Source organism: Panthera onca, chromosome A1 (genome assembly GCF_046562875.1).
Source record: "Panthera onca isolate mPanOnc1 chromosome A1, mPanOnc1 haplotype 2, whole genome shotgun sequence".
NCBI lineage: Eukaryota > Metazoa > Chordata > Mammalia > Carnivora > Felidae > Panthera > Panthera onca.
Window position 1 is genome coordinate 71,459,503 of NC_138339.1, and position 27,058 is coordinate 71,486,560.

A 27,058-nucleotide genomic window follows, 5' to 3' on the forward strand; every position below is an offset into this window, starting at 1 on the left:
CTTTTTTAATTAATTAACTTTATTTTTTTAGAGCAGTTGTAGGTACACAGCAGAACTGAGCAGAAAGTACAGAGTTCGAGTAAACATTCTGCAGCCTACCTCACACTGTACAACTTCCCCTTCTGTTGACATCCTCCACCAGCATAGAACATTTATTACAACTGTTGGAATTACATTCACACATCATTATCACCCAAAGTCCATAGTCTAGGGTTCACTCTTGGTGATATACATTCTATGGGTTTGGACAAGTGTATAACGACATGTGTCCATTGTAGTACCGGACAGAGCAGTTTCACTGCCCTAAAAATCCTCTGTTCGTGGCCTATTCATTCTTCTCCCTAACCCCTGGAACTATTAATCTTTTTACTGCCTCCATAGTTTTGTTGTCTCTTCCACAAGTCAGGCACACAGTTGGAATCATATATAAGGCAGCCTTTTCAGACTAGTGTTTTTCATTTAGTAATAGACTTTAAAGTTTCACTCATGTCTTTTTGTAACTTGATGGCTTATTTCTTTTTAATTCTGAATAATTAATTTTCACTTGTCTGGATGTACCACAGTTTACTTATCCATTCACCTACTGACAGATAGCATGAATGCTTCCAGGTTTTGATAATTCTAAAGAAAGCTGCTGTAAACATCCACATGCAAGTTTTTGTGTGAATGTAAGTTTTGAGTTCATTTGGGTAAATACCAAAGGGAGTAATTACTGGATCATATGGTAAAGTATGTTTAGTTTCTTAAGAAACTGCCAAATTGTCTTCCAAAGTGACTGTACCGTTTTACATTCCCACCAGCAGTGAGTGAGATTTCCTGTTGCTTCACATCATTGTCAACATTTGGTGCTGTCAGTGTTCCAGATTTTGGCCAATCCAGTAAGTATGTAGTGATATGTTATTATTTTATTTTGAATTGTTACTGATTTTAGTGGGAAAACTTTGAGTTTCTCATCATTAGGTATAATGTTAGCTGTAGATTTTTTTTCTAAGATATTCCTTATCAAGTTGAGGAAGTTCCCCCTCTATTTTTAGTTTCCTGAGAATCTTTATCATGCATGAGTACTGGATTTTGTCAAATGCTTTTTCTGCAGCTATTACTATGACCATGTGATTTTTCTTCTTTAGCCTGTTGATATATTACATCAATTAATTTTTGAATTGTTGAACCAACCCTGCATACCTGATATAAATCCCACTTGATCATGGTGTATAGTTCTTTTTATACACTGTTGATTTTGATTTGTTGATATTTTGTTGAAAACTTTTACATTTATGCTCAAGATATTGGTCTATAGTTTTCTATTGGTCTATGATTTGTCTGGTTTTGGTATTAGCATAATGCTGGCCTCATAGAGTAAGTTAAGAAGTATTCTACCTGTTTTTATCTTTTGAAGAAATTGTAGAGAATTACCATAATTTATTCCTTAAATGTGTGGTATAATTTACCAGCAAATCCATCTGGTCCTGGTGCTTTCAGTTTCGGAAGGTTAATTATGGATTCAATTTCTTTAATAAATATAGGTCCATTTAGATTGTCTATATCTGCTAAGTTTTAGTAGATTGTGTCTTTCAAGGAATGGGGCTGCATTTCATCTAGGTTATTAAATTTGTGTTCATAGAGTTGTTCACAGTATTTCTTTATTATCCTTTTAATGTCCATGGGATCCATAGTGATGTACCCTCTTTCATTTCTGGTATTAGTTATTTGTGTCTCATCTCTTTTTTTCTTAGCATGGTTTAGAGACTTATAAATTTTAATGATCTTTTCAAAGAAGCAGCTTTTGGTTTTGTTGATTTTCTGTTTTCAATTTCATTGATTTCTGCTCTATTTTTTTTTCTTTTGCTCACTTTGGATTTAATTTGCTCTGTTTTCTAGTTTCCTAAAATGGAAACTTAGATTATAAGTTCTAGGGGTGCCTGGGTGGCTCAGTTGGTTAAGCCTCCAACTCTTGATCTCAGCTCAGGTCATGATCTCATGGTTTGTGAGTTCAAACCCCATGTCAGGTTTTGCGCTGACAGCACAGAGCCTGCTTGGGATTCTGTCTTTCCCTCTCCCTGCTCCTCCCCAGCTTCCCCTCTCTCTGTCTCTGTCTCTTTCTCAAAATAAATAAACTTAAAGATTTTTTTTAATTATAGTTTCCAAATCTTTCTTCTTTTCTAATACATGCATTCAATGAATGCTAAATTTCCCCCTTAGCCCTGCTTTCACTGTATCCCACGAATTTTGATAGCCTGTATTTAATTTATATTTAGTTAAAAATACTTTTAAATTGGGGCACCTGGGTGGCTCAGGCAGTTAAGCATCTGACTTCAACTCAGGTCATATTCTGGTGGTTCATGGTTTCGAGGCTTGCATCAGGCTGTGGGCTGACAGTGTAGAGCCTACTTGGGATTCTCTCTCTTTCCCACTGCCTCTGCCCCTCCCCTGCTGTCTCTCTCAAAATAAGTAAAAAAACTTAAAAAAATATTTTTAGGGGCGCCTGGGTGGCTCAGTCGGTTAAGCATCCGACTTCGGCTCAGGTCATGATCTCACGGTCCGTGGGTTCGAGCCCCAGGTCGGGCTCTGTGCTGACAGCTCAGAGCCTGGAGCCTGTTTCAGATTCTGTGTCTCCCTCTCTCTGTGACCCTCCCCCATTCATGCTCTGTCTCTCTCTGTCTCAAAAATAATAAACGTTAAAAAAATTAAAAAAAAATATTTTTAAATTTATCTTGATATTTCTTCTTTGAAGTATGTTTTATTTAGATGTATGTTGTTTAACCTCCAAATACTTTGGAATTTTCCAGTTATCTTTCTGTTGTTGATTTCTAGTTTAATGTCATTGTGGTCTGAGAGCAGACATTATATAATTTCTCTTCTTTTAAATTGGTTAAGGTATAGTTTATGGCCCAGAATATGGTTTATCTTCATGAATATTCCATGCAAACTTGCAAAAAAATGTGTAAATATCTGCTGTTGGATAAAGTAGTCTATAGATGTCAATCACATTGAGTTGATTCATGGCTCTGTTGATTTTGACCATATCCTTACTGATTTTCTGCCTGATAGATCTGTCCATTTCTATCAGAGTGGTGTGAAAGTCGCCAGCTATAATAGGGATTCATCTATTTCTCCTTACAGTTCTTTCACTTTTTATCTCATGTATTTTGATGCTCTGTTGTTAGGTACATTCACATTATGAATTACTATGTCTTCTTGGAGGTATTAATGCCAGTGTCATTCTAGTGTCCCTCTTTATCCCTAATAATTTCCCTTGCTTGAAATCTGTCCTGTCTGACAGTAACATAACTACTCCTCCTTCCTTCTGACTAGTGTATATTTTTCTTCATTCCTTCACTTTTAATCTATATGTGTCTTTATATTTAAAGTGGGTTTTCTGTAAACAATATACAGCCGGGTAGTGTTTTATATTCATTCTGGCAATCTTTGTCTTTTATTAGTTAGTGGATTTAAGCCACTAACGTTCAAAGTGATTAGTGATATGACTGGATTACTATCTACCATGTTTGCTACTGTTTTCTATGTGTTGCCTTTGTTCTTTGTTCCAAATTTTTTTTTCCCATACCTTTTCTGCCTTCTACGGTTTTAACTGAGCATTTGATGTGATTCTATTTTCTTTCCTTTCTTATCATATGAATTATATTTAAAAAAAATTTTAGTGATTACTCTGGAATTCACAATATAGATTTGCAACTAAGGCGAATGTACCTTTAAACAAAACTATACTGCTTCATGAGTAGTGTGAATACCCTATAATAACAAAATATTCCTAATATCTCCCTCCTCTCTCTTGTTTTACTTCTGTCACTCATTTCACTTATACATAAGCATACACAATCACATGATACATATATAAATATATATATATATATATATATATATATATATATATATATATCCCGGAATGAACTGTTACTAGATCAATTAAGAATGAGAAAAATTAAACTTTTTATTTTACTTTCACTTATTCTCCCCCAGAGCTCTTCCTTTCTTAGGTCGATCCAAGTTTCCAACCTTTATCATTTTTCTTCTCTATGAAAAACTTCTTTTAACCTTTCTTGCAAGGTAGGTCGACTGGAAAAAAAAAAGTCTTTAATTTTTGTTGACTTAAGAAAGTCTTATTTTTCCTTCAGCTTTGAAAGATACTTACACACGATACAGAATTCTAGGTTGTTGGGTTATTTTTTTCTCTCAGCAGTTAATATTTAACTCCATTCTCTTCTTGCTTGCATAGTTTTTTGAGAAGTTGGATGTAATTCTTATCTTTACTCTTCTGTAGGTAAAGTGTTTTTCTTCCTCTTGTTTCTTTCAAGATTTTTTCTTTACCTTTGACTTTCTGGAGTTTGAAAAATATATCCCTAGGTGTAGCGTGTTTTTTTTGTAATTATTCTTCTTGATATCTCTGAGTTTCCTGGATCTGTGGTTTGGTGTCTGTCATTAACTTGGGGAAAATTTTAGTCATTATTGCATCTTTTCCTTTTTCTCTTTCTTCTTGCTCTGATAGTCCCATTATGCATATCTTATACCTTTTTTAGTTGTCCTGCAGTCCTTGGATATTCTGCTTTATTTCAGTCTTGTTTGTCTTTGCTTCTCAGTTATAAAAGTTTCTACTGTCATGTCCTCAAGCTCAGAGATTCTTTCCTCGGCCATGTCCAGTCTACTAATGAGCCTATTAAAGGTGTTCTTCCATTTCTGATACACTTTTTGATCTCTAGCATTTTAAAAATTCTGTCTTAGAATTTCCATCTCTTTGCTTATATTATCTATCTTTTTTTGCATGTTGTCTACTTTTTTTCATTAAAGCCTTTAACATATTATTCATGGTTTTAAAAAACTCCTTTCCAGTAATTTCAGCATTCTTGACATGTCTTACTCTGGTTCTGATGCTAGTTCAGTCTCATCAGGCTTGCTTTTTGATCTTTTAGAATGACTCGTATTTTTTTTGTTGTTGAATGGTGAACATGATGTGCTGGAAAAAAAGAGTTGCAGTAAATAGGCTTAAATAATATAATGTAAGGCATGGGGAGGGGGAAGCATTTTATAGTCCTTAAGACCTATTAGATCTTAACCTTTGGTGAGTCTCTTTCTTGGACTCTGTACTTCACGAGTGTTTCAGTCTTTCTCCTTCTCTCTCCCTCTCTCTCTCTCTCTCTCTCTCTCTCTCTCTCTTTCTTTCTCTCTCCCCTCCTATTGTGGAACAGGATAGCTAGATGGGGCTGGAGTTAGATATTTCCCTTCTCCCAGATAGGTTAGGCTCTGATAATACCCTAGCAGGTTAGGGTCTGATAAAATAGTTTCTCCAGAGGACAGTTTACGTTAAGAATAACAGAATGTTTTGTTGTGTTTCAAAATGGTTACCTTTCCCCTTTCCCTACCAGAAGCACAAGGGGATTTTTCTCTGATATTCATTATAAGGACCTGATAAAACTCCTACAGATACAAAACCAAATTGTTGTACCACCTATGACTGCGTTCCCTGGAGTTTTTAACTCAATGACTTGCCCCCACTGAGCCTCTATGAGGCCTCCATGTAATTCATGAATTACAGTTTAGGTTTTACTACCCTGGCATTGGTTTTGCTGAGGTTTCTGTTAATGAGTTTCTGCTCCAATAAGTTGAGATTCTCTGACCTTCCTGTCTGTCTCTCCAATTTGGGGGTCAGTAGTTTGCCTTATAATCTTACTTCTGTCACAGATAGGAAATAGGAAAGAAGAAAGAGGTGATGGGTCCCAAGCAAATCTCAAACTTAGCAAGGCAAATTCCATTTGTTAGATGTTCTGGGTCAAGACTAATCCCCTTTGGCTACATGTCCCCCCTTCTAGGTCCACTGGGAGCCCTGCCTTCTGAAACCAACAGGGAAGCAGCCCTGGCCATGGACCTATGGTGGGAATGGAAACCCTGTGACCTCTGAATTGCCTTAGGGTCATTCTTCCCTTATTTGAAGAATAGTGCCCATTCAGAGCCCAAAAACTCTATGGTCACATCATGTAGAATCCACAAAATCTGACAGCCTCCCTTCATTCTGTCTCACTTTATCTGTCCCCTTTGTTCAAACTGGCAATGACTCTGCTGGTATATTCCCATGTCTCTCCCTGGCTTCTGCTGAAATGTCCAATTAAGTCCACGAGTTGCATTCATAATCTCTTTTATCAAATTGTTGTTCAGCCACACCTTCAGTGTTCTCTTTGAGCAACGTTTCTCATTTTTTGACATATGGATAGGGTGAGAATTTTCCAAATCATCAAATTCTGGGTTTTCTTTTGCTTAATAATTCTCTCTTCAGTTCACTTCTTTTTCTCTCATTTTATTATAAGCACTCAGGAAAAACCCAGTTATTACTTCAAAACTTTGCTTAGAAATCTCCAAAGCTAAATATTCAGTTCCTGTACTCACAATTTCTACCTTTCACAAAACACTAGAACACAATTCAGGTAAGTTATCTGCCACTCTATACAAAATTCACCTTTCTTCCAGTTTCCAATAACCTGGTCCTCATTCCTGTCTGAGATTTCACCAGAATGAACGGCCTTTAATATCTCTCTTCCTACCAACATTCTGTTTCTAGAAATCTAGGCTTTTATTAGCATACATTCCTAAACTCCTCCAGCCTCTTATCTATTACCCAATTCCAAAGCCATATTCACATTTTTAGGTATTTCTTGTAGCAATACCTCTTTTCTCAGTACCACAGTATGTCTTAATAAGCTCAGGCTGCCATAACAAAACAGCATACACTGAGTGATTTAAAGAATAGAAATTTAGGGGTGCCTGGCTGGCTTGGTTGGTCGAGTTTACAACTCTTGATATCAGGATTGTGAGTTTAAGCCCCATGTTGGGTGTAGAGCTTACTTAAAAATAATAATAATAAAGAACAGATATTTAATTTTTCACAATTCTAGAGGCTGGGAAGTCCAAGATCAAGGTACTGGCCAATTTCCTTTGTGGTGAGCCTTTCTTCCTGGCTTTTAGACAGCTGCCTTCTCATTGTGCTCTCACATGGCTGGGAGAGACAAAAGGGAGGAAGGGAGTGGAAAGGAGGAGGAAAGAGAGGGAAGAGGGAGGGAGAGGGGAAGGAGGAAAGGATAGGGGGAGGGAGAGAGAGAGAGAGAGAGAGAGAGAGCCTGCTCAAGTGCTCGAGGCCATCCAAGGAGCATTTGCCCAAGCACAGTGTTATTTCCAGTGAGTCATTTTAGGACACTGATCCTATTGGATCAGCGCCCCACCCCTTTGACCTCATTTAACATTAATTCCTTCTTATAGGTCTTGTCTTTAAATGCAGTCACACTGGAGGTTAGGGCTTCAATATATGAATGGCTTAGGGAGGGCACAGGATTCAGTCCACAGCAGTGGGGTTTTGACCTTGGCTCTTTTCTTTTCTATGTGTATATTAGCAGTTGACAACCTTCATTATTATTATAATCACTAGTGAAAGTTTGTTTTTACAAATCCTGATTCCCAGGCTATAGGCAAACCAATTAAATCAGTTTCTCTAGGGAGGAAAATTAGACAGTAATAATTTTTAGAGCTTTTCAAGTGATTCCATTATGTAGCCAAGGTTGAGAGGCTATAGTGTCTTTGGGTGATCTCATTCATCTAGTAGGTTTAATTACCATCCATAGCAGTGGCTGTAAATTACAATTACCTGGGACTCTTGCACATTCTTTTTAAATCAGTGCTTGTACCCCCCACTGTCAAGGCTTCACTAAGCCTGAGGTGGAGGACCTGCATGGGTCTTTTTCAAAGCTCCTCATGTGATTCTAACTGACCCATTGACTGTTAACTCTGCAGTGATACATCTCTAGTCCAGATCTTTCCCCTGAAAGATCTTTTATGTCCAATTTCCCCTAAACTGTACCATTAAATGTAATATGTGTATGCCAATAATTTAGTAAATCCCCTTTGCTCCAAGCTCCTCATGAAGATACTCACCTTTGGGTCATCTTTGGCTACCCCCATTTCTGTGGATACGAGGAATAATTGCTCACCAAGTCCTGTGAATTCATCCTCCTAATGAATTCAAAATTTGTCTACTTGTCTTTATCCCAATACCATTATTCAATTATCTCAAAATTATTGCAACAGTTTCCTTTTATATATATATATATACATATATATATATATATATATGTATATATATATATGTGTATATATATATATATATTCTTTTAAAAAATTTTTTCTTAATGTTTTATTTATTTTTATTTTTTTATGTTTATTTATTTTTGAGAGTGAGAGAGACAAACCATGAGTGGGAGATGGGCAGAGAGAGAGGGAGACACAGAATCCAAAGCAGGTTCCAGGTTCTGAGCTGTCAGCACAGAACCCGATGCAGGGCTCAAACTCACAGACCATGAGATCATGACCTGAGCCAAAGTCGGCTGCTTAACCAACTGAGCCATCCAGGTGTCCCTATGTTTTATTTATTTTTGAGAGAAAGAGACAGATCATGACTGGAGGAGAAGCGAGAGAGAGAGACAGAGAGAGAGAGAGAGAGAGAGAGATGCAGAATCTGAAGCAGGCTCCAGGCTCTGAGCTGTCAGCACAGAGCCTGACATGGTGCTTGAACTCAGAGACCCCAAGATGATGACCTGAGCCGAAGTCAGATACTTAACTGACTGAGCCACTCAGGTGCCCCTGCAACAGTTTCTTAACTAGTCATCCATCCTCTAGACTTGCACAATCTTAGAAAAAAACTAAATTTGATTACTCACCCCCAACCCATTCCCTAAAACCCTTTAATAACACTTCCTTGTCTTAAAGGTAAAGTCCAAAGCTCCAACCTATAAGATTGTTGCTGATCTTGTCCTATCTATCTTCACCCCTCCCCTCTTCCTGTTTATTGTCTTTCCTGTGTTCTAGGAAGTAGGATGTTATCTTTCTAAGGGATACATAAGAATTTGGAGGATAGAATAGTGTATATTTTGAAAAGCATGTAACTTTTTGATATATATTCCCTCATCCCTCTCCGTATCTTTTTGTGGAAATCACTGCTCTAAGCCATAACTCCTTGGGGACAGAAATCATATAACTCATCAGAACATCTTGCTTATCACATTACTTGGCACAATCAGCAAGATATTGTGAATGTTTAAACATAAATACATGAATGGCTGATTGAATGAATGTGTCTGCTGTAGTTGTGGAAAGCAGTTACCAAATATATTAGAAATGTGTTTGAAATAAGAACAAGTAGGCACTGAATGAGAACCTGAGGAACTCTCTAATAAGTAAAATGAGTTACTGTTAGTGCATGAATTTTCTGGCATAATTTGGCTGCTAAGAGTTCTGATTTGCTTCATTTCTGACAATTGCCTATATAAGGTTAAAATGTGGTGAGTAGAAGTCATGTTTTAAGAAAAACCTTTTTATTTTTAAATAATTAGATTCACAGGAAATGGCAGAATTGATATACAGGGTCCAATGAACCCTTCACCCAGTTTCTCACAATAGTGACATCTTATATAGCTGTAGTACAATATCAAAACCAGAAAACTGACCTGATTACAATACTAGTCAAGACTGTAGACTTTGTTCCGTTGTCGCCGGTTTTTATATGTACATATTTGTGTGTGTGTGTGTGTGTGTGTGTGTGTGTGTGTATTGTTCCATGCAGTTTTATCCCATGTAAAGATTTCTGTAACCAGTACCACATCAAAATACAAAACTGTTTCAGCAACACAAAGGAACTCCCTTATGCTATCCCTTTATTAGTCACACCCACCTCCACCCCATCCCCTGACAACCATTAATCTCCATAGTTTGTCATGGTAAGGATGTTCTATTAATAGAATCATAAAGTATATAACCTTTTGCGATTGGCTTTTTTTTTCCCCTTAGCATAATACCCTTGAGATAAATCCAAATAGTTGCATGTAATACTGTTTTTTAAATCAGAAAATGCGAAAGAGATACAAATTGAGTTCTGAAATTTGGATAAAACTTCTTTTATCTGAAATACATTGAGATGAATCTTTTAAAAGGCATCTGGGTTTACTCATCTTAGTTAATGATTAAAAGTACATTTTAAAATTCAGGTGAGCTTATTTTTACATTTTTGGAGAAATATTAATGACTGTTTCAGATATCATTTGGAAAGCTATATAAACTCAGATTGTGCAGTTTTGAAATTATGCTCTGCAACTTGATGCATAGATTTAATATAAAAATTCACAAGGTAAACTCAATTTGCCATTGCTACCAACTACGAAAAGCCAGTAAGTATTTTATTGACTGTTAAATTTGGTGAAATACCATTCTGGCGAGACTGATTTAGGAACTTATTTAATCTGAAGAAACTTTTCTTGATTTCCCGATTCCTGAAAATTTTTCTTGTCTGCCATAACCTCTTATTATTGTCACCTCTCTACAAAATGCTATCATGGTTTTCATATTCAAATGCATTTTCGATGTTATTCATATTTTTCAGCTACTGACAGCTATCAGTCTTGTGACAGGTAGCATTTATGATAATATACTCACAAATTGTTTGAAAGAAAAGAAAAGTGAGTGATTTATGTCTTGGGTTTAAGAGGTTAAATTTTATTTTATTGTAATAAGACACTTCAAGACAGACTTAGCTTTGCTGCTGTGAGCCTACTAGAGTTATTATGCCACATTGAGCAAAAGCTTTTATCCATGTTTAGCCAAAAGACTTACTCATTCTGCAAAAGAAAGATTTCCATCGTGGTTTGAAGAATTAACTTCTGAGTAGATTTTTGAGAGAACCTTTATCTTGTTAATGCTCTGCTTACATAATACAAATATATGGGAAACTCCCCAAAATACATCTCATCCACAAGAACCATTTTATTCCAGTCTTCTTCCCCTTCTAGATTTGCCAATGCCATTGTCAGCTATGCTTTTCAAATGTAGCCATGCTTACGGTAGTACAGATTGTCAATTCTTTTGACCCTGTTCTTCCACTTACCTTTCCATTCATAAATGTTACTTCATGCAAACGTGCATAATTTGTCAAACAAAGAAAAGCAACACCAAAAGAGAAAAAGCATTTAGACATGATTTATCTTAATAGCTTTAACTTATTAAAGCTCTTACATATTAAGAAGAAAAAGAAGAAGGTGCCTGGGTGGTTGAATCATTAGGCATCTGACTTGGGTTCAGGTCATGATCTCACAGTTGGTGAGTCAAGTCCCACATCAGGTGAGCATGAGCCCCACTTTGGGTAAAAACACAAGCCCTGGGTGAGCCCCACTTCTCTCTCTCTCTCTCTCTCTCTCTCTCTCTCTGCCCCTCGGTCACTTGCACACACACACTCTCTGTATAAAAAAAAAAAAAAAGAGGGAGAGAGAAAGAAAAAGAAGAAAAAATCCTAACATGAGGAAACTTGGGGAAAATATCATGAATGGGCAACTCAGAAAAGAGGAAAGCAAAAATGCTGATAATCACTTGAAGAGATATTCAACGATGTTATAAGCAGAAATTCAAACTTAAAAAGTAGTGTTAATTTTTTTCCCTTTTGATTGTTGAAGGTTTTATAAAAATGGGCATTTCTAGATTTGGCTAGGACTCAATGAAAAAGACACTTCACTCAGTGCCTAATGTGAATGTAAAATTTAGATAACATTTCTAAAACATTTCTAAAAGGCAATTTGGCAATAAGAATCAGATGCCTTAAAAATGTACAAATGTTTTATGTTATTATCATAATTTGTAGCACTGATAATATTTTTAAATTTAAACAAACTAAATGTCCAACAAAAAGATAATGATAAATAAATCATGGGCCATCTATATGATGACATATTATGAATTAAAAAAAATACATAGGGAGATGACCACAATATGTTATTACATGAAAAAAAGGCTCAAGCTTATCTGTATAATATGATCTCAGTCTTGTCCCCCAAAATGTATTTATGGTGAAAGAGAAAGATAAAAGACTTTAAGAATTTTAACTGAGTATCAATAGTGCTTATCTCTGTGCAGAATAGTCACGGTTGATTTTTCTATTTGTGTCTTACAGTATTATCCAAATTTTCTACAATGTACGTGATTTATCTAAGGGAATGGGAAAGCAGAAATTATTTTGCAGTGATCACATACAATATTCTAAAATGGATAAAACAGAGGCTTACATGATAAAAAAGTACTGTGATATATCAAAAGAACTGTGTGGAACTATTCCCACCTGTCTCTAACTGTTTTGTTGTGTTTTAACCACTAGGGACCATATTTATTATTCTCTTTCTCTCAGATAGATCTCACATTTTGAAATGTTTCATCTACCAAATAAAATTAAGTAAAGGTTAATTCATGTGTCTTCTCAATTTTCTTCAAAAAATTATCGTTGCCGATCATATTTCATGAGGAAATAGTTGTTACCAAGATGAGTTGACATAAATAAATAATCTCATACACACACACAAAAAAGTTTTGCAGTCACTGAACAGCCTTGTTACAGAATATGCCCAGGTTCTTCCCAGGATTAGACTGAAATTATGGAAGGCAAGGACCATTGTGGCCTCAATGAGCACATTTGCCTAGAATGACTAAGTTGTTTAAACATCTTTTAACTTTTATTGACTATCTCCCAATTGTTTGTTGTTTTCTAGATAATTTTCTTAACTTTATTTTCTATGGAATTTTTACCTTTTACTTATTTTTTTTCTCAAAGACTATTTCTTGTTCTCTGTTTTTTTTTTCTTAAGTTTTTTGTTTGTGTTTAATTCCTGCTTTCTATTTCATAGATGAATATATCTTCCTAACTCTCCGGAAAAAATGTAGTCTGTTTTGTTTCATTTTGTTCTGTTTTAGAGATTTTCTTCAAATGTGTCATGATCTTAGATGACACTTTTAAAAAAAAAAAAACTTTCACATTTTTGTCATTGAGAATAATGTGTATTCAGTAATGTGCACTGATATTAAATGTACAACTTGATGAATTTTTACAAGTACGAATTCATGTAACTAACACATGGTCATGGTATAGAGCATTTTCAGTACAACGGATAAGACTCCCCTGACTGCTAATTCTAACTACTAATACCATAGGTATTTTGTAGTGTATTTGAACTTCATATAAATTGAATGATGCCGTATGTATGTTTTTATATCTGCATTTTACCAAAAATATTACCTGTGAGGTTTATTGATTTTGTTCCATATAGTAGTAATTTATTCTTCTTTTAAAACTTTTTAAATAACTGTTTACTATTCTACCATATAAATTTACTGCAGTTTTAAATCCATTTTCTCACAAATATGTATTTTGATTATTTCCAATTTGAGGCTACTGTGAATAAAGCTTCTATGAATATTCTTTTTTTTTTTTAAATTTTTTTTTAACGTTTATTTATTTTTCAGACAGAGAGAGACAGAGCATGAACAGGGGAGGAGCAGAGAGAGAGGAAGACACAGAATCCGAAACAGGCTCCAGGCTCTGAGCTGTCAGCACAGAGCCCGACGTGGGGCTCGAACCCACGGATGTGAGATCATGACCTGAGCCAAAGTCGGACGCTTAACCGACCAAGCCACCCAGGCGCCCCTATGAATATTCTTTTACATGTATTTTGGTAGACATATAAACCCACTGCTTTGGGATATATGCCTAGGAGTAAAATTGCTGACTTGTAGAATAGGTATGTATTTAGCTTTAGTAGGTACTACAAAACAGTTTTCCCAACTGGTTGCATCAATTTATACTTGTGTCAACAAGTTCAACAAGTTCAAATTGCTCATAATCCTTACCAAAATTTGATACAGTTAGTCTTTTTGTTTTTTTAATGTGTATTTATTTGTTTTTGAGAGAGAGAGAGAGAGATAGTGGGGGTGGGGGGCAGAGAGCAAGGAGACAGAGAATCCCAAGCAGGCTCCATGCTGTTAGCACAGAGCCCCATGCAGGGCTTGAGCTCACAAACCCTGAGATCGTGACCTGAGCCGAAATCAAGAGTCAGATGCTTAAGCGACTAAGCCACCCGTACACCACTTATATAGTCAGTCTTTTTAATGTAAGCCATTTTGGTGGTTTTACAGTGATTCCCCATTGTCATTTTAAGTTACATATCCCTGGTGACTGGTGATACTGAATGTTTTTTCCTATGTTTATTGGATATTTGGATATGTGCTTTTGTGATGTTTGTTTCTAAGTTTTCACTTCATTTTTACATTAGTTTGTCTTTTATTTGTTTGAAGGAGGTTTTTTGCATGCTCTTGTACGTATTTTGTCAGATATCCGTACAGATATATTCTTCCTGCTTGTGTCTTTATCTTTCACTCTCTAATGGTGTTTCTTGATGAACCAAGTTCCTTAATTTTGATGAATTCTAATAGATCAATCTGTTTGTTTTTTTTTTTTTTTTGGATTAGGGCCTTTTGTGCCTTTTAAGATATCTTTGCTACTATAAGTTCATGAATATATTTTTGTTTCACTTTTAAAAGCTTAATTGTGGGGCACCTGGGTGGCTCAGTCGGTTAGGCGACCGACTTCGGCTCAGGTCATGATCTCGCGGTCTGGGTTCGAGCCCCGCATCGGGCTCTGTGCTGACAGCTCAGAGCCTGGAACTTGTTTCAGATTCCATGTCTCCCTCTTTCTCTGACCCTCCCCTGTTCATGCTCTCTCTCTGTCTCAAAAATAAATAAATGTTAAAAAAAAAAATTAAAATAAATAAAAATAAAAATAAATTTTTTTAAAAGCTTAATTATTTTAAATTTAGGTCTGTAATCCACCTTTAATTAATTTTGTGTGTGGTATTAGGTAGGAGTCAATGTTCAGTTTTTTTTCCCACATGGGTATTCAAACAAAATTGTTTTCAGTGTCCATTGGTCTTCTGCACATACTGTGCTGCACTCAGTCAAAAATGAGACACTGAGGTGCCTGGGTGGCTCAGTTGGTTAAGTATACAACTCTTGAGTTCTGGCCAGGTCATGATCTCATGGTTCATGAGCTTGAGCTCTGCATTGGTCTCTGACAGCATGGAGCCTGCTTGGGATTCTCTCTCTCCCTTTCTCTCTCTGCCCCTCCCCCACACATGCATTCTTTCTCTCTCAAAATAAATAAGCTTTTATTTATTTTATTGTTTTATTTTATTTTTTTGAGAGAGAGAAAGTACATGGGGGAGTGGCAGAGGGAAAGAAAAAGAGGATCTTAAGCAGGCTCCACTTGGGGCTGTATGTCATGATCATGAGATCATGACCTGTGCCGAAATCAAGAGTCGGACGCTTAACCAACTGAGCCACCCAGGCACCCCTCAAAATAAATAAAATTTTTAAAAAATGAGAACACTAAAAAGCAAGGGAAAAGCGACCTATTAGCAAGAGATAAGACAGTCAACAGAAACAAACATCAAGAGTGATGCAGTAAAATCTGACTGTAAGCTCTCCGTACATGGGTGGGATTGTAGACAGGCACCACTGTGTGACATTGGGTGACTATCTGACTTTTTCATGGGAACCTACAATGTTAGTTATTGTATTTTTTCAAGGACATTCAGTTTCTGCCATTAAGAATCCTCCAACCTTCTAACCTAGTTGGATGTTTAAAATCTCCTTTTACTTGGAAAAGTAAAGGGGAGCCAGTGTTCTAAGTGTTTTCTCTCTAGTCTTTCATAGGCGTTGGTGGGTCAGTTTGTCTTGCTTGTCATTGATCTTCCCCTGTGCACAGTTGTGGAAGTTAGATCCTCTGGCTTTATCTGCTAGTTTCTACCACTTAACAGCTTTCTTATGAGCCCACTCTGCCTCAGAGTCATCACCTGTTAAATGGAGAGAATAATGCTACTTACCTCACAGTGTTGTTGTGAGAGTTAACTGAATTAAATTATGTGAAGCTTTTACAATAATGCTTAGCACATGATAAGTGCTTGAAAATCGTTAGCTATTATTAGCTTTCACTGTTCAACTCATTCAGTTACCATACATTCACTTTCATCTTCCAAAAAATGTGTAGACATGTCTCTTTAGCTACTGTCTTCTCTCACATTCTCTTTGTTCTTTTAAATATCTTTGTTGTAATCTTTACAAGATTTATGGAGGAATTTGATGTAAAAACATGTTCAATCCACATATGTAACTGAAATTCACCCAACTACAAATTTAAAATTTTAAATTGCTGCATAGACTCCCTTTATAATTTTTTAATTAATTTAATTTTATAATTTTCAGAGATTTCCAGCTCTAAGATTCTTTCCAGCTCAAAAATTTTTATGAATTGATGAGATAAAAAAAACACCCATGCCCATGAAAATACTGAATTCTGTCTTTCTAAAGAAACCTCAAATCACTTTTGTTTACATTTTTTTGTTTACATTTTGTTTACATTTTTTACATTTATGTTTACATTTTTTTTCTCCTTTTCTGGGATACCTATCTTCCTACCTGATTGGACATTGGTTGGTCCAATGGTTGATTGACAGGTGTGAAAAACACTTCAGGGAAGCTCTTTGGAAAGGACATGGAAAGCTATATACATTCCTTGATCAAATTTAAATACCCTTAAGCAACCTCCATTAACCTTGAACACCCCAAGCTGTTCCCTCAGGCTCTACAACTTACTCAACGCTCAAATCAAATATGGTCTAAGAATGAGCCCATCCACAAAAAAATATGAGTCACTATTGTTTCAATGAGTGCAAAAAAATGTGGACAAAATAATTTCTATAAATATATTTATGGCATCAGTACCAAACTGTTTATCTCTGTGATATACACTGAATAAGCTATAGTAAACACTATAAGATCATATGATTTTACCTATGCACAATAAATATAATATTCAGAAAGTGACATAACATTTAGATTTATTGTTTGTTGCTCCTGTATCAGTTAAAAGCAATTGATAATTGTTTTTATCAACTAGTGACCTAAAACTTAGGGGTCTTTTCATTAATTTTTCTCATAAACATATTGCAGCTTTGTAATATTTTCTAATTGTGTATATGTGAGCACATGTATGATGCGTATATGTTTGTGTGTATATATACACATATTTAAGGGGGGGTAGGGAGGAAGAGGGAGAGAGGGAGAGATTAGTCTATCCCAAAAGATCCAGACTCAGCTGGGTTTGATTATTTAAATGTAGATTGTACCCATTTAAAATTAAATTCAAGTAATTTTAAGGTGGACTGGGGAAATACAAAGCAGAATAATGGAAATAAGGCAAAAAATATATATAGGGGGCCTCCCCTAGTAGTTAGCTATTTTAGACTGTGAAATGATATCCCAGGAGAAGCCGAGAAGCCTCCATCACTTGAATCATTTAAAATTGGACTAGACTAAGCTCGGGAGAATATACCATTGGGAGTAATCATGCTTTGACAGAGAAAGACTGAGAGATCTTTTTCAATTCTAATTGCCATGATCCTGTGTAATTCAATTTGAAATGGCCTTGCTATTCTAATTCACAAAGATCCTATTTTTACTAACTCTTTCTTTTTCATAATCCTGGTTCTGATATCACTACTCCCTTAAAAGGAAAAAGAGACCCTCAAACTTGATTCCCAAGTATTCATTGAATTACACTCTTTATTTCCTTTTTTTTTTTTCCCCTCCAGACAGGCTGTTTTGCAGACTCAGGCACTGCACTCAGGGCTGGGCAGACAGTGATTATCATCACCCCCTGCTTTCATCCATTAGAGCTGGGCGTTAGCAGGTAAGGGTAAGGGCTGACAGAGAGGTTTTCAAAACTGGTCAGCATAAATGCTTCCAGGAGGCCAATTCAGGATAATCTATTGAAATATGGATCAGAAATATTGCCAGCCAAGGCTGAATATCTCTATCTGTGGCATTTAAGCCAAAGCAATAGAATGCTTTCATGGGGGAAAAATAACAAAAGCCATAATTACATGGGGAGAATTGTCTGTTCACATCGTTTGGGGGTTAATTTTGTCAAATGGTTGCCATTCTGTCTGGGTCCAGCATCTGTCTCAGCCACTTTATTTGTTTTGAGATGCTTCAGGGGTAAGGTCCCTGGAGACTTGAGTCCAGGAGGCCTCTGGTTTCCAGGAGCCAATTTGTGACAAGATCAAAGGGGTCTATAGTCCCAGGAGCCTGAGTTACACTTTGGAATTTACAGGTATACCTCGTTTTACACACACTTCCATGTTTGAAATGTATTAGAAAGTAAATTTTAGTGAAATGAATATTTTATTAACTCACTCATACTTTCAATTCGTAGTGGCCTCTGATTATTTAATTAATGGCCAAAATTAAAGTGGAGCCATGCAGTGAATCTTTATAAGCCAAGAATGCTTTTGGGATAGAGCTATCAGTGTTTTATGGCATTTCATTCCCATGTAAGTTTTATTCAACAATTTAAGAAATAGAGACCTAAAACCAAAATCAAAAAACCAAAACCAAAACGAAAACAAACCCAAAGCTCTGAAAATTTGAAGTTAAAATTCCAAACATTCCCAAGACAGTAATTATAATTTCTTAAAATTCAAACACTTATACATAGGGAATATTTGAATTATAGAGTGATAAAAATTTCCCACTGTACCTTACTAACACCAATTCTTTATTCTGAAATATTTCAAACATACAGAAAGATATAAGTAGTAATATAATAAATATTCATTACTCATCACTCACATTTTCCTTATTCTTAAAAAAATACACAGATACATACAGTTGAAGAATGTTTAACTCCCCTCCCTGTTGTTATTTCCCTTCTCCTCTCTCCAAAATAACTCCTATCCTGAAGTAGGAATACACCCTGCCCATCTATTATCTATAATTTTACTACATGTATATGAATCCATAATTGACATGTAGTATTTTAAGTTCTATCCATATTGATGCATGTAGATCTAGGTTTAGATAAATTTAACAGGTATGGGAGTTCCATCATTATTTACTTATCCATCCCTCTAATATGTATGTATGTGGCTTCCAATCCTCCACTACTATAGACTCCACAGCACGCCCTCTTACGTACAACTCTTCAAGTTTCTTTGAAGTTTATAACAAAATTGGAGTTTCTGGGTCTAAAACACATGCATCTTCAGCTTTTCTAGATGCTACCAGATTGCTCTCCAAATTTATAAGCTTATCAACAATAACAGTCAAATCGGTCTTTTCCTTTATGCTTTTTACTTTCTGAGCTTGGTTTCAGAACTCCTTCCCTCTACAAATGATAAAAAAGGTATTTATTGTGCTCACATTTATGTCTTTAATTCACTTAGAATTTTTTTTGAAGTATGAGAGGTAGTTTTATGGTTTTCCATATGGATGGTGAAGCTACTTACAATGCTTGCTGGTTTTTAAGGTCACCTCTGCATGCACTGAAGTCTGAAGTAAGATTAGGTGTTTCCATTCTTTGATAGTCTGGCTTCTTTTCCATTCACTGAGATGTTGCTCTTCCCCTAACACCACATTTTTTAAAAATGTATTTATTTATTTTGGAAGAGAGAGAATGTGCACATGGGGGGGGGGGGTGCAGGGTGGGGCAGAGAGGAAGAGAAAGAGGATCCCAAGCAGGCTCCAACCTACCAGCACAGACCCTGACTAGGGGCTTAAACCCTGAGATCATGACCTGAGTCGAAATCAAGAGTTTTGAAACCAAGAGCTCATCTGACTGAGCCACCCAGGCACCCCTAACACCACATTATTTTAGTTGATATAGTGCTACATTAATCATGATAGCTGATGGAGCAAATCTTTGTTTCTTTCTTCTTCTTCAAATTTGTCTTGGCTATCTTTGGACTTTTGTGCACTTATATGAATTTCATAATCAGTTTTTAGAAAATCTTTAAAATGATAAAGTGGTAATTAAAATGTGTAATATAATCTATTCTTATATCAAATCATTAAATCTAATTTATTGCTCATTAGTCAATATTAATGATATCCTGCCATGTCCTGACACTTAACTTCTTTGAAAAATAAGCTTATTATGTTCCCTTTCTTCTACAAATAACTACTATCTCTTGATTTCAGTAATTTTCATGCCATTTTCATTCTCCCAACTCATGGGCCTCTTAATATCCATTCCTGCACCAACTTAACAGATTCAGTCCTTCCTGGTGTCCTGTTGCGAGACTGGCTTTGTAAATGTACCTCTTTGTCTATCTTAGTCCTCCTCTGCCTGTTTCCCATTCTGATACATACTACAAAGAGCTTGAGGAACAGCTGTTTTCCTGGTTTAATCATGTCACTTTTATGCCCAAGAACTTAAACTCTTATTTGCCATAGGTCTTGAGTGACCCTCAGAGACCGCACATCCAATTTCACCGATGAACACTGAAATCCCAGAGAGGGTTTGGTCTGCCCAGAGTCACAGAGTTAATCAGGAGAGGAATTAAGACTTTAAGGTAAAACTTAGTCTAGAACACAGGTCTTCTGACTCCTGAACTGATTCTCTCTACATTTTGCTCTCCTCTACTGAACCTTCAGATATTATTTCCTAAATGGTGTCAACACTGCATTGATTTTATTTCATATAAATCCCCCAAAGGAACTTCCCTTTCTTAGTCTTACCTCAAATTGTGACTTGTTCCTTCCTACTGCTTTGGAAATACAAACTTTTACCTTGAAATCAAATCTCTTTACTTTCCACAGAGCTATATCTCGCCTTCTTGGAAACATGCACCTTTTTCAGGGTACATAACTTTGTTATCCTTATTCGTTGTCCTAACAATGATGATAAAACCACCACTTATTACATACTTACCATGGATCTACCTCCTAAAAGACATGACATCACCTTGCTTTGCTCCACAGATACAGGATTTGAAAGCCACAGAGGTGAAGTAACATGCCCAGGCTTCCACAACGTGGAGTAGAACCCTAGTCTTTAGCAGTCCAGAGTCTGTGAGTTTACGACTTTGTTCTGTGCCTCCTAACACTAAGAATTCGACACTTTTTGGCTTACTCTAGCTTACTCTTGAGTTCAGTTGCATTTACCCTTAGCTGCGTTGGGTATATTCTTAATGTTTGTGATAAATGTAAGTTCTTACCTTCCAACTAGACTCTATATCCTCTGAATACAGGATTATTAAGATTTTCTTTAGATTGCCCTCTTCCCTCAGAGCATCTGGTATGAAGCTCTGCTCTGGGCCCCCCTGTGACTAGTGAGCGTCCCTCTCACAATCATCCAAGAGACTTCCATGTTGAAAAATCTCCCATTATGGCAGAGACTAAAACTGGAACCAATAATTTTTATGACAGGGTGAATAGAATGCCACTGATAAAACATATTTACTATATATTTTAGCACAATGACTTGTTTGCTGTTACATGGATAAAGTCCATGAAAAAGCTCTCTGATTCCTCGTTACTTATAGTTTCCCTACCAATATTATATGCTGTTAATTGGAAACAAATTTAGCCTATCGTGTAAAATGCATTATAAACAATTCTGAGTGGATTTTACTTTAAAAGTGACTTTGTGAGAAGAAAACACAAAAGCACATGAAATTACCGAGATGAAGAAGATGTTTAAATATAATTCAGTTTGAGGCCCACTGTTCACAATGCTCGAATAGTATTTTCCGCAAGCTGGAATTAGAGCACTCTGTGGCCAGGCTTGGACAAGGAAGAAAACTTTTTCCTCTCTCTACTTCATCTTGAACAATCACCTTGTAGCAGTGAATAAGCGGGGCTCAGATAAATTTTCAAATGTCCTAATTAAGGGGGGTGTGGTCCGTGGCAGGACTTGGAGAACACTGCAAAACAAGAGGCTGAGGATGACATTAGTGATAAAGCAGAGTCTCTGCGGATCCTGCCCCTCCACGGGAAAAGCTACCACCTGGTAGATGCTGTCTGTCACCATAGGTAAAGGAGACCCTAACAAGCTGCTGGACAGGATGTCCTCAGATGCCTTTTTCATATAGATCTACCGGGAAGAGCACAGGAAGAAACATCCAGACTCTTCTATCAATCTCACCAAATTCTCCAAGAAATGTTCAGAGAGATGGAAGACCATGTCTGCAAAGGAAAAGTCGAAATTTGAAGGTATGGTAAAAAGTGACAAAGCTCGCTCACAGATGAAAAATTGTGTTTCTCCCAAAGGTGACAAGAAAGGAAAGAAAGAAAATCCCAATGCTCCTAAAAGGTCTCTGTCTGCTTTCTTATTGTTTTGTTCTGAACATCATCCAAAGATCAAAAGTGAACACTGTGTTTTATCCATTGGGGATACTGCAAAAAAAATGGGGTGTAATGTGGTCTGAACAGTCAGCCAAAGAAGGTAAGGACTATATGACCTGAAAGCAGCTAAAGCTAAAGGAGAAATATGAAAAGGAAATTGCTGCATTTTGTGCCAAGGGCAAAAGTGAAACAGGAAAGAGGGGCCTTGGCAGACCAACAGGTTCAAAGAAAAATGAACCAGAGGATGAGGAGGAAGAGAAGGAAGAAGATGAAGAGGATGAGGAAGAAGATGAAGAATAAATGACTATCCTGTAATGATATGTGTGGAGTGTGTGCTCAGGGAACTGTTTTGCTAAGAATGTGAATTCCAGTGTGGCTCAATATTAGCTTCGGTATAAAAACCATACAGATTTTATTAATTTCTTGACTTGTGTGTTGTAGCACAGCAAACTTGTAGGAATTAATATCAATAGTAAATTTGGGTTTTTTTTTAGGATGTTGCATTTTGTGGTTTTAATTTTTTTTTTTTTTTTTTTTAATTTGAGGCAGGGGGTGGGGGCAGTGGGCACAGAGACAGAATCTTAAGCAGGCTCCATACTCAGCACAGAGCCCAACATAGGGCTTGATCCCACAAGCCTAGGATCGTGACCTGAGCCCAAATCAAGAGTCAGACATTCAACTAACCACCCAGGTGCCCCTACATTTAAAAAAAAAAAATTTGTAATAAAATTATATATATTATATTTTTAAAGGCCTAATTAAAAGATACTTACAGAATTGTAATGTTGTTGGGCTTTTTATTATAAAATTTATTAAATGGGCTTCTAAAAATTAATAGGCTTTATTTTTTAGAGAAGTTTAAGGTTTGTAGGGGCAACGAGTAGAAAGTTCCCCTATAGCCGACTCCACTCACACCCCTGTCCCAGATTCCCCAATCATTAACATCTTGCATTAGTGTAATACATATGTTATTGATGAGTCAGTATTGACACATTATTGTTAGAGTCTATAGCTTACATTAGCGTTCATTCTCTGTATTGTACCTTCCATGGGTTTTGGCAAAATGACATGTGTCCATCATCACAGTATCACCAAAACAGATTTTAAGCTAACAAAATATAAAAAGAAGACTAGAAGACACCATTTTGAAATATTTAACTGGTGAAACAAGTTAAGTAAACTGAAACTCAACCAAAAAGTTAGTGAACTTATTCTTTATAGGTCCTACCAGACAGAAAAGCAATAGAGTAAAAATTAAGCAGTCTTTTCTTTGAAAATTGTAGTTATTTTGACAAACAGTGCCGTCAAAACAGCAAATGTGAACGCCACATACTCTAGCTCATTCTCTTTCGTGTACTGTTCTCAAGGTTTGGTGTGAATACTTCATAAAGTATGTCTTCCCTCGAGGATCGCATAGCCATTTAATTTCTGCTCTGGCATTTGGCCTACTGTGTTTGTAAGGTTCTATTGAGAAATGGAATTGATGATTTCTTCCATAACCACAAAGAAAAATTGAAAGTTACTGATTTCAAACCACTATTATAACCTTTCATGTTTTTCTGGAAAAATGTTTTCTTTCCAAAATGGAAAAGAAAAAAAAAAAAAAAGAATTCCCTATTAAATGTCTAACCATTCGGTATCAACCCATCTTTCGCAATGTTGAAATTTCACCTCAGACTTGGCCAGAGGAAGGCTGGAGTTCCCCATCTGTAGTTTGGAATCTACCAGATGTTGCTGACTAGCCTGATAGATCTCTATTAGGTTCCTGCTTGTGGAGGCATTATTGTCAAGGAAAAGAGTGGATTTCACATCCAGGGCTGACCCAGTTTGCCCCCCAGAGCAATTTTCTTGTCAGTATAGACTCACTGCTCTTGTCTCAAAGACTTCCCTCCCCAACCTCTACGGTCCCCTTGAGGACTTACATGAAGTCGGCACTGATACTTTTCCCACTCTTTCCATTTGTGTGAAGACCAATATAAGACTTTTTTTGGAGAATCAAAATCCAAGTTGTGATGTACAGAATTTCGTCTAGAGCAATGGTTCTCAAGTGGGGGGCAGATTTGGTCCCCGGGAGATATCTAACAATATCTGGAGAGATACTTTTCGATTGTTTCAGACGGGGGCTGGGGAGGGTACTGCTGGCATCTAGGAGGCAGAGGCCAGGGATGCTGCTAAGAAGCCTGCAGTGCACAGGGCAGCCTTCCACATCAAAAGATTAATTGACGCTAAATGTCAGTAGTACTGAGGCTGAGAAATTATGCTCCAGAGTTTTAGTCACACAGCCATTTTTGCCATTCCAGGTTGAAATACTTTGCATTTCAAAGTATTGCATTTGTTGAAATATTAAAACATTACATCTTGACTTTTTAAAAAGTTAATGTCCAGTAATAGTGGAAAATAATGTTTTTTTTTTTTTATTATTACCTTGCTCAAGAATAAAGCAACCACATTTGTAAAGTAGAAAACCTTAGTTGTCACTCAAAATGCAAACTGTCATAAGGGACAAGAGATTAACTGATTCCACTGCCAACTTTTATAGTGTCATTATTTTCCCCTCTAACTACCTCCTTAATATCTTTGCTGACGAAGATGTTTTAAAATGGAAGACAATTAGAGGCTTTTTGTTTATGAAAAATGAAGTGTTCAGGCACAAAAGCATGCACAGTGGACCTCTTATAGAATGTTTAAAATCTCCTTTCATTAAAAGATGTTCTTAAGTGGCCATTTGTCACCTAATAGGAATTCCTGTTGTTGCAACTGTTGTTTTTATGCATAAACACCAGCATCTGTAGATTTCCAGGATATCCTTTACAATTTCACACCCTTTAATTTCATGTTGGGTTGACTTAGATGATTTTTCCCTCTTAAAATCACATTATGCAAAAGTTTATCTGAAAATACACTAGAAAAGCCATTGTAAACCTGCAGTCAGAGAACTAGATCCTAGGCACAGATGAGTTCTGTTTAGCCAGGATAGAATTTAATTTAGATTTTTAAAAATCAGTTGTCAATATTTAAAAAATGAACAGACTGCTCGCAAGAATCTGGATATCTCTTTTTTCTTGAAAAAAGAAAAGAGCATTTGGGACCAGTATTCCTCCATGGCAACAGTTCACTGCAGGAGAACGGCAGCTGGACACTTTTGCCAGGGCAGGCTCACGCCAGCTTGCTCTATTCCTGCCCAGCTTGCTTCACTCAGTCACCCGGCCAGGCTGCCCCCAGCGTCCTTTGAATTTGCAACCCCTGCTCCATTACAAATGAGTTCTGCAGGTACAAACATTTGGTGGTTAGTAGAACCCAGTCTTTGGCTCATCAACCAATTTAGCAACTCATATTCGAAGGAAGATGGAGAGCTGAGGCAGTTCAGGAGGGTGCTAGGAAATGTGATGAAGAGAATGCAGAGCTTGAGCTGTGACTGAATGGAAGGAGAAGGGAGGGTCGTGAAACGAACTGTACCTGAGACTGAAAACAGATTCACTTCCTCGGATCAGGCCCTGCCAAGAAATCTTCTGGACTTTGGTGAGAAGAGGGCAATCCAGGTAGTAAACATGAAGAAAAATCAAGGACTTTATGGCTACATCAGAAGCTCTTTGTCATTAAATTGGACTGTGTATCATCTTTGCCACAACCGGTAGCTTCTAGTCTTGGCCCATGTTCTTGAGGAATCACCAGAATTAGAAACAGAATCCAGGATATAGAATCCAGGAAGAGCTCTAGGAGTCGGTCCAAGGAGGGAGGATTATAATGTGCAAAAATTAGGACACAAGCAAAGCAAAGGTAGAGGGAAAAGCAAGCTTATGACCAAAACCCAAGGAGTATCAGATATGGCATTATGATCCAAAGTGTGGGGTCAAGCCAGAAGAAAGGTCAGGATAGGGAAGATGTAGGAAGAGGACAGTTTCTGGCCTCTGTGTTCCTTTGTGCAAAGTCTGTGATTTGGATGAATCTAGAAGACCCATAGGGCCCCTCATTCTTCTATCTGTAGTAGTCCGAGGTTCATGCGTTAGTGAGTTTCCATTTCTTTGGGAGCATGGTGTTTGATAGACATTTCTTTCTAGTAATTCAAGGTCTGGAGAAAAGCAAGGGGTGGTCTGACCACACAGAACATGGGGTTACTTCCCTCTCTCCCTGCCCCCAAATAGGACAAACAAGATAAAATCTTTAAGCTGTAGTCTACAAATGTGAAGGTGAAGGTGAAGGTGAAGGTGAAAAAATTCTTGGGGCTAGAGGGAGGGGGGAGAATGAGGAAATGTATTGTTTGGAGGGTGTTTAAGCCTTATCTGATGCAAGAGAAAGAAAAGACTGGAAAGAAAGACATTTGAGGAAGGAAGAGACTAAAAGAACATTCGAATTGTTGCTGGAAGGGTTCTCAGGAAATACTACCTGGGCTGGGCTTTTCCTGTTTAATAAGTGTAGAGGGACCATATAATTTACCATCCAAATCTAGGCTCTTCCAAGAGTGAATGAGGAAACTATTGGAAATTTTTCCAAGACACCGGCAAAATCTGAGAGGAAGTAAGGAACCTCCCTTCAGCTTCAGGGCCCCAGGCTACTGACTACTAGGCCCGTGACTGAACCTACAGTGTTGGGATGTAGAAAGTGGAGACTGAAGCTTGGTTAGGATGAAGGAGAGAGTGCTTCTTATCTCTAACTAAGCTTCAGAATCACCCAGGGACTTAAAAAAAATTACAGATGCCCAGAAATTCAATTTTAATTATTATGGATTGGGCCTAAACAAGGGTGGTTTTTTTTTTATTTTTATTTTTAAAGTTGCATGGTGATTCTAATGTGCTACCAACCTGGAACGCAACACTTTTTCCCAGGCTTCTAGGTGACCATACCTTCTCCTCCCTCTCCCCAGTATTTGCCTATGCTGACAAGATGGAGAGAGCACCCTGAAACTAGGACATTTCCCCCCTGCTTCCACTGCTCCCCCAGCCCCAATTCTGGGGCAGGAGGAGGTATGGGCTGCAGTAAAGTGAGCTTGTGTATTTAAGCTGAGAATGTGTATTTCTTGCCA

The 27,058-nt window shown here is 37.0% G+C and overlaps 1 pseudogene; it reads left to right on the plus strand.

Annotated features, from left to right (window-relative positions):
- The first annotated feature begins 21,707 nt into the window (after window positions 1–21,707).
- On the plus strand, window positions 21,708–22,338 carry LOC132680376 (high mobility group protein B2 pseudogene; annotated as a pseudogene).
- Window positions 22,339–27,058: the final 4,720 nt, after the last annotated feature.